The sequence below is a fragment of the Pelobates fuscus genome, chromosome 7 (assembly GCF_036172605.1).
Source record: "Pelobates fuscus isolate aPelFus1 chromosome 7, aPelFus1.pri, whole genome shotgun sequence".
NCBI classification, from domain to species: Eukaryota; Metazoa; Chordata; class Amphibia; order Anura; family Pelobatidae; genus Pelobates; species Pelobates fuscus.
The window spans coordinates 190223672-190231479 of record NC_086323.1 but is presented as its reverse complement, the minus strand read 5'-3'; positions in this window follow the sequence as shown (position 1 = coordinate 190231479).

The window sequence follows — 7808 nt, the reverse complement described above, 5'->3', positions numbered from 1 at the left end:
CCCCCTCCCTCCGGGCTGGATGGGGTTAAAACTTACCTTTATTCCAGCGCCGGGCGGAGAGCTCTCCTCCTCCTCTCCGCCTCCGATCCTCCCTTTCGGCTGAATGCGCATGCGCGGCAAGAGCAGCGGGCGCATTCAGCCGGTCTCATAGGAAAGCATTTACAATGCTTTCCTATGGACGCTTGCGTGCTCTCACTGTGATTTTCACAGTGAGAATCACGCAAGCGCCTCTAGCGGCTGTCAGTGAGACAGCCACTAGAGGATTTGGAGGCTGGATTAACCCTATTATAAACATAGCAGTTTCTCTGAAACTGCTATGTTTATAAAAAAAAAAAAGGCTTAATCCTAGAGGGACCTGGCACCCAGACCACTTCATTAAGCTGAAGTGGTCTGGGTGCCTAGAGTGGTCCTTTAAATAGTTATAGTAGTAGTAGTTATAGTGCCAGTAATGCCCTGACCCACATGTAAAGAATTCGTCCATAGACCGCCACACCTCATCTCTGCAGTAATACAGGGCCTAGCCCATTGGCTGAGGATCTTAAATTTCTTTGGAGATTAACAGACCCCAGGTAAGAAGTCAAACCATTCAAAATGGTCTATTTATGAGTGGGAGGTGCTCCTGGCACCATAACTACTACAGTGCGCTATAAAGGTTATGGTGCTTCTAAAATGTTTCTTTAACCCCTTAAGGACAGAGCTTCGTAAGCTTGTCTTTCACTTTATGACAACGGCATTTTTTGAATTTTTTGCTGTTTGCGTTCAACTGCAATTTGCATTTGACTAATTTATTGCACCGACGAATATTATATACCGTTTTTTAAAGGACAGAAAGGGCTTTCATTTGATGTAACATGTATATATATATATATACATGCTTATTTATTATAAAAAAAATACAGAAAAATGCAAAAAAAATGAAAAATTTAGATTTTTTTTACAGTTTTTGCAATAATAATGTGTGCCTAATTAGTGCAGGTTAAGGAAAGTAATTAAAAATAAATTCATTTAGTTGTTCTGATTTACAGAATATATAATGTGTCTGGGATTTTAAGTTTTTTTTGGTAGTTACAGGTCACAAAGCACAAGGAGTAAAATAAACTTTTAATGTGGAGCGATTTTAGAATTTGGTATGTTTGTCTTGTAAGCTTAATAGCCATAAAAGAAAACAAAATTGCCACACAAAAGTATATATTTATATAAAGTAGACACCACAGGCTATTTACCTAAGGTTGTTTTGACACTTTCTACGTAGCCATTTAACCTTAACCACACAAACTTATAACAAAGAACTTCTCATGTGTATTTTGTAAAGTTGGTGTGTGCTATTCCTGTACAAAGTTTTATTATGTGTTCAGTTACTTCTGCTGAGTACAACGGTACCCCCATTGTATGTCTTTGGCACTATTTCGTGAAGCTACAGTGCCATATAGGAGACCTGTCCTTTTCAGTATTCACAGTAGAATTTTGAGAGACGGATTTAATGAGCCTATGCTTCCATTTGGGGTATTATAACAGTTTGACTGTTCAAAAAAACCCCACAAAGGCCTACCATTTGTAAAAGTAGACACTCCAGGGTATCCCATAAGGTGCATATTGTGCCTTAACATGCCCCCATTTTTTTACCATTGCATGCCAAAGTATGTGGTAAAAAATAATTTTGTGCATTTTTTACATACGGATTGCATTTTTGCTGGGCATTTTGTATATTTCATGTGTGCCACTAAGTTCAAATCCCCAAATTATGCTCAGCTAAGTCTTCTGAGTAAAAGGACACCCCCATTGTATGTCTAACGCACTATTTTGTGAAGCTACAGTGCCATATAGGAGACCAAGCCATATCAGTTTTTACCGAACTTTGAATTTTGACGCCGGGCCTATGTGCAATTTCCAAGCATCTTCGCAGGTTTTAAATTCAAACTACCCCACAAAGGCCTACCATTTCTTAAAGTAGACACCCCAGGGTATTTCAAAAGGCATATTTTGAACCTTAGCGTGGGATCATTTTTCTGCTAGCGTGTACCAGGTGTAGTGGTAATAAGCGTTTTTTTCTGCCTTTTTGACACACAAAGTGAGTTTGCACCGTATATTTTGCAAACCATATGTGTACTACCACTGTATAATACTTCATATGTTGCTCAGCTATGTCTGCTGAGTACAAAAATACCCCCGCATGTACCTTTGCCAGGTATATGTGGACATCGGAGGGGCACATTTGGGACACAGCCATTCCATTTTTTTTTCAAACTTTAAATTTTTACGCTGTGCCCATGTCCCATTTTAGAGTATTTTACCTGGCTATATAATCCAAATACCCCATAAAGCCATACCATTTCTTAAAGAAGACATCCCAGGGTATTTCAAAAGGCATATTTTGAACCTTAGTGTGGGATCATTTTTCCGCTAGCTTGTACCAGGTGTAGTGGTAATGAGCGTTATTAAATGTATTTTTTTTACTTTTTAAAACTTTTTTTACTTTTTAAAACTATTTTTTAAACTTTTGTTTTGCTTATTAATTTTTTTAAAGTTTCCTAAACTTTCGTAAAACTTTTTTTTTACAGATTTAACATTTTTCTAAGCTTTTTTTTTACGTTAACCCCTAACTAGCAGTAAGCAGCACTAACAGTAAATTCCCCATTTTCCCATAACTCCCACCCACCCCGGCTAGCAAAATATTTAATTATACAATATTTAAATTAGTTAATTAAATAAATTTAACCCCTGAGGGTTAAAAAAATAAATAAAAGTTAATCGTCAGGGGTTAAAAAAAAAATTAGATCACAGTATAATACTGTGATCTGTATTTTGATCACTGTAGGCAGTGATCGACTGGCAGGGAAGGGGTTAATTTTTATTTGGACTGCGTAAATGGTTTATTTTTTTAATTTTTTACTTAAACGTTATTAAAACTTTTTTTAACTTAGTTTTTTAACTTTTTAAAGCTTATTTTTAAACTTTTTTAACGTTAACCCCTAGTTAGCCTAATACTAAATCCCCCAATTCCCCACCCTCCCCAGCTAGCTAAATTTATAATTTAAAAATATTTAAATTAATTAATAAAATAAATGTAAAAAAAAAAAAAAATTAACCCTCAGGGGTTAAAAAAACCCATCAGATCATAGTAAAATGTAATCCCTGCCAATTGATCACTGTAGTCAGTGATCAATTGGCAGGGAAGGGGTGTGGGATTTTAATTAAACTTTATTTTTTTGTCACCAGGGGGCAGGATCAACACTGCTCCGTCTCCCTGCACTTCACACTGAACCCGGAAGTGCAGGGAGGCGGAGGTGAGTATACAGAGCACATGTGCCCGCTCAGACATGCTGTCAGAGCGGGCACATGTACTGGGACAGCCGGATCCGGTGCTCCCGGTCTGCCTCTAATGCAGAGGCAGACCGGAGCACCATTAACCCCACGATCGCCGCGATTGCGGCAATCTGGGGTTAATTTTAACGGGTGACGGACGAGGTCCGTCACTCGTCATTAACGCATTCCCCTGAGTGACGGACCTCGTCCGTCACTCGTTGTTAAGGGGTTAAAAGAACATTCCCCCCCAAATTTTTGTATTTGTTACAAATTGGCCCTAATATGAACAGACACAAGGAGAGATCAAACATCAAGTCAAGCATTCAGTTGATACAAAAATAATCTAATATATGTATGGTCTTATATATGTATGTATATGTGTCCACTGGCGTACATACCGAGGTCGCAGGGGTCGCAGCTGCGACCAGGCCCGGCCCACCAGGGGGCCCGGCCGCCAAGTAACCGGGTATGTACACCAGTTTGCCAGCTTCTTCTCCTGGGGGGCCCAGGAGCTGGCCACCTCAGGCCCCCCGCCCGAGGCTGGCAGTGGCGTTGCATGGCGGGCACGCGAGGGAGCATTGTCCGCTGAGCGCTCTCTGCCCAGCTCCCTCGCACGCACCGAACTGATGCCGGAGCCTGAATATGGCGTCATTCCGGCTCCAGCATCAGTAAGTGGCGCGCGAGGGAGCTGAACAGGAGGATCAGGGCCCCCTTGCTGCCTGCAGGACTGGCTGCCGGGCAGCCCCACTGGAGCCCAGGGAATCCCCTCAACACTCTCAAAGGTAGGGAGGCTAAATAAAAAAAAAAAGAAATATGAGTGTGTGTGTGTGTGTGTTAATTTTTGTGTGTCAGTGTGTGTGTGTCTGTTACTGAGTGTGTTAGTTGTGTGTTTGTGTGTGTCTGCTAGTGTGTCAGTGAGTGTGTTAGTTTTTGTGTTAGTTGTGTGTTAGTTTGTGTGTGTCTGTTATTGAGTGTGTGTCTGCTAGTGAGGGTCAGTGTGTTAGTGTGTGTGGCTGCCATCAGGGGGTGACAACCATGACGGTTGTCACGGGCCCGGCGGCCCAAGTGGTGCCCTGCCGCCCAGGCCCCACGTGGAGCGGCAGAACTGCCGCCGGTGCATCTGCACCAGGGCCCATCAGGTGGCCCAAGTATTTAGGGCCATCCAATGGGCCCTATATCTTCAGGGGCCCGGTCAGCGCTGTGGGCGTATAATAGCGCGACCGGGCCCCTTTAAAAAAAAAATGCAGCCGCAACGCAAGTTCTGCTGGGAGGAAGTGACGGCTGGTCACTTCCTCCCAGCTTACTCTGCGTGGGAAGGAGGAAGCAACCTGGGAGAGGAGAGGAAAGGCAGCCGACACATCATCCCCAGCTACCCCATTATTACAAAAAGGTAAGGAAGAGGAGGCTGGCTGAAAAATGAGGTGTGTGTGTATGTATGAATGTGAGTATGTGTCTGTCTGTATGTATGTATGTATGCCAGCATGTATTTATGTATGTATGTATGTGTATGTATGTATGTATGTATGTATGTATGCCAGCATGTATGTATGTTTGTCTGTATGTATGTATGTATCAGTATGTATGTATGTATGTGGATGTCAGTATGTATGTATGTATGCATGTCAGTATGTATTTTTGTGTATATATGTGTCTGTATGTCAGTATGAATGTATGTCAATAAGTATTTCTGTTTGTCAGTATGTATGTCTGTTTGTCAGTTTGTATGTCTGCTTGTCAGTTTGTATGTCTGCTTGTCTGTATGTATATGTGTGTGTGTGAATATGTATGTATGTTAGTGTGTGTGTCTGTATGTCAGTATGTGTGTTTGAATCTGTATCTCCTTATGAGTGTGTGTCTGTATGTATGTTAGTATGTGTCTGTATATGTGTGTATGTCTGTTTCACTATGTGTGTATGTCTGTTTCAGTATTTGTGTCTGTTATTATGTGTGTATCTTTGTCTGTGTGTGTGTGTCTGTGTCTTTTTGTGTCTGTGTGTGTATTCCTGTGGGCGGGAATTGGAGGCAGGCCCTGGGGTGGTCTTGGAGGCGGGCACCCGGGGGCCCAGACCTTGAGCTGTGTTAGGGGCCCCAAAATTTCTGATGGCAGCCCTGGTGTAAGTTTGTGTGTGTCTGTTAGTGAGTGTGTGTTTGTCAGTGAGAGTGTATGTGTAAAAACTGGTTTGAATTCGTCACTGTTAAATCTTCTTAATTTCTTCTTGTCTTCAGTTGATTGATATATATACGTCTTTTGTATATATAGTCTTGGGCCAAATGCTCGCCACAATAATAGATGTCTATATTATTGAAAAGTACTAATACACAATCTGACTGACGGTTTCTTCAGGTTTATTCTTAGTTACTGATACATAATAAAACAACAAATGATGTTACAGGATAATGGACATTCAACAGCAGATGGTAATTGCTGGACTTCTTTACATCCTTACATCGAGAGAGAGCCAGAGAGAGACAAGAGCCAAGAGACAGAGACAAGAGAGAGAGCGCCCTCGTGGCTCTGTTACTATATATATATATATATATATATATATATATATATATATATATGTGCCCATACTGATGTCAGACTATAACTCTAGCCATTTAAGGACAAGACCCCCAAATCCACATTCCAGAGCTCTCATGCAAAGAAAGCCATGTGACTTAGACCATCTGTTTCTTATGTCAATCCACACATCTATATATAATTAATAGAAACATAGAATATGCAATATTCTACAGTATGTTTTGTAAGTGAGTGTATATGTCTGTCTGTCAGTGAGTATGTATATCTGTCACTGAGTGTGTGTCTGTCAGTAAATGTGTGTGTCTGTTAGCGAGAGTGTGTGTGTGGTTAAAACCCCTTCAGCACTTACCTTTCTCCAGCGCCGGGCTCCCTTGGTGCTGGGGATCTCTCTGCCCTGATCCGCCTCTCAGCTCCGAAATCTATGCTATCCAGCCAACTTTTATAATGACAACTGTCAGTTCCTATAGAATTATTGACATGAACTTTCTTAAAGTGTGTTTTTGTATGGATTTTATTCTCCTTAATAAAATATCTAGATCTAAAAAAGTTACATTAGTGGTGCTAAAATCTGCAGTTAATAGAAAATATAAATATTAATACCGCACTCACATGCATCAAATATGCATAAGGAAAAAAATAATCAAGGGCTATCCCCTATTACTTTACTCTATTGAGTAATTTTTTAATTATTCTTGGCACAGACGTGTGCATAGAATTTTACAATCTTTAGGGGAGTTACGCGCTACCTTGATCCTAGTACGAGTGTATTCACCAACACCACGCATTGAGTAATATAGCAGAGAGGTAGTATAATACACAGTATCTCCGCTGGTAGACAGAAACAGCATATAATAATCCAGGTAGGCAGGTACAATATCCAATAATCCCGGTAGCGTTATAAGAATCCTTCCTTCCCAAGAACTAGACGACACATAGGCTGGGAGTCAACTGAGATTTTATTCACAGGTCACAGTATTTATGTGGTTCCCCAGGTAAGGGGTTTCTGGAGTGACTTTGCAGGGGTTGTACAGTAGGGGACTACATGGGGAACTGAGCATACAGGACAATTTTCCCACCATGCACTGCTGTACGAGAGGGATACTCCCATAAGAATATCCTGTTAAGTGGAGTATCCCTCTGTACAGCAGAACCTGTCTTTTCACTTAAAAATACATAACTTGCACGTCATTCGTGCCATTTAACCGAATGACATATGTATAGATAGCTGGGATCTGAGCGCATACTTCGGGAAACTACCGCTCAGATCCCAGCACAATTAGCCGAATGCCACACGAAACTTCGTTTAATATGCGCACACACAAGAAAACATACGAATGAACGATTTGTAGGAAACTACTGAAGGACCGGTGGTCCCGAATGGTCTGGAAGTCCAGCTGTGTTCATGCCGTTGAGTAGCCGATTTTAGTTCCAGACACACGACAACCAAACACCGATGGGCTAAAAGGGGATCCAAGATGGCCGCCGCCGCGTGGTCGGTGTCGAACGGCGACCACCCTGAGAATCAATTAACAGAGGATAGACACAATGTTGCAATCCGTAATGGGAGCCAAACGACCCCCTGTGTGTGGTCTACCATTCGGTACTTTGTTCGTTTCACGAACAGTGTTGAAAGTCACTGTTCGTGAAACTACCATAGGAATGCTAGCGGCTTTCGCGCCACTAGCATACGAATGCTCTCTATTACATATTTAACCCCTTAAGGACACATGACATGTGTGACATGTCAAGATTCCCTTTTATTCCAGAAGTTTGGTCCTTAAGGGGTTAAGCGAACAACAAAGAATAAGCCCTATATCTCCAGTCTCTTCAGGGCCAGCCTTATACATCCCAATAGTCTTAAGTGGCTAGGTTTGCCACAAGTAATCATACCAGTTGGTGTTTATTTTGTTTACACCTATCGTATCCCTAATTTTTATATATTTATATTTCACTTTAGGGTTTATTCACAGTACATGAGCAT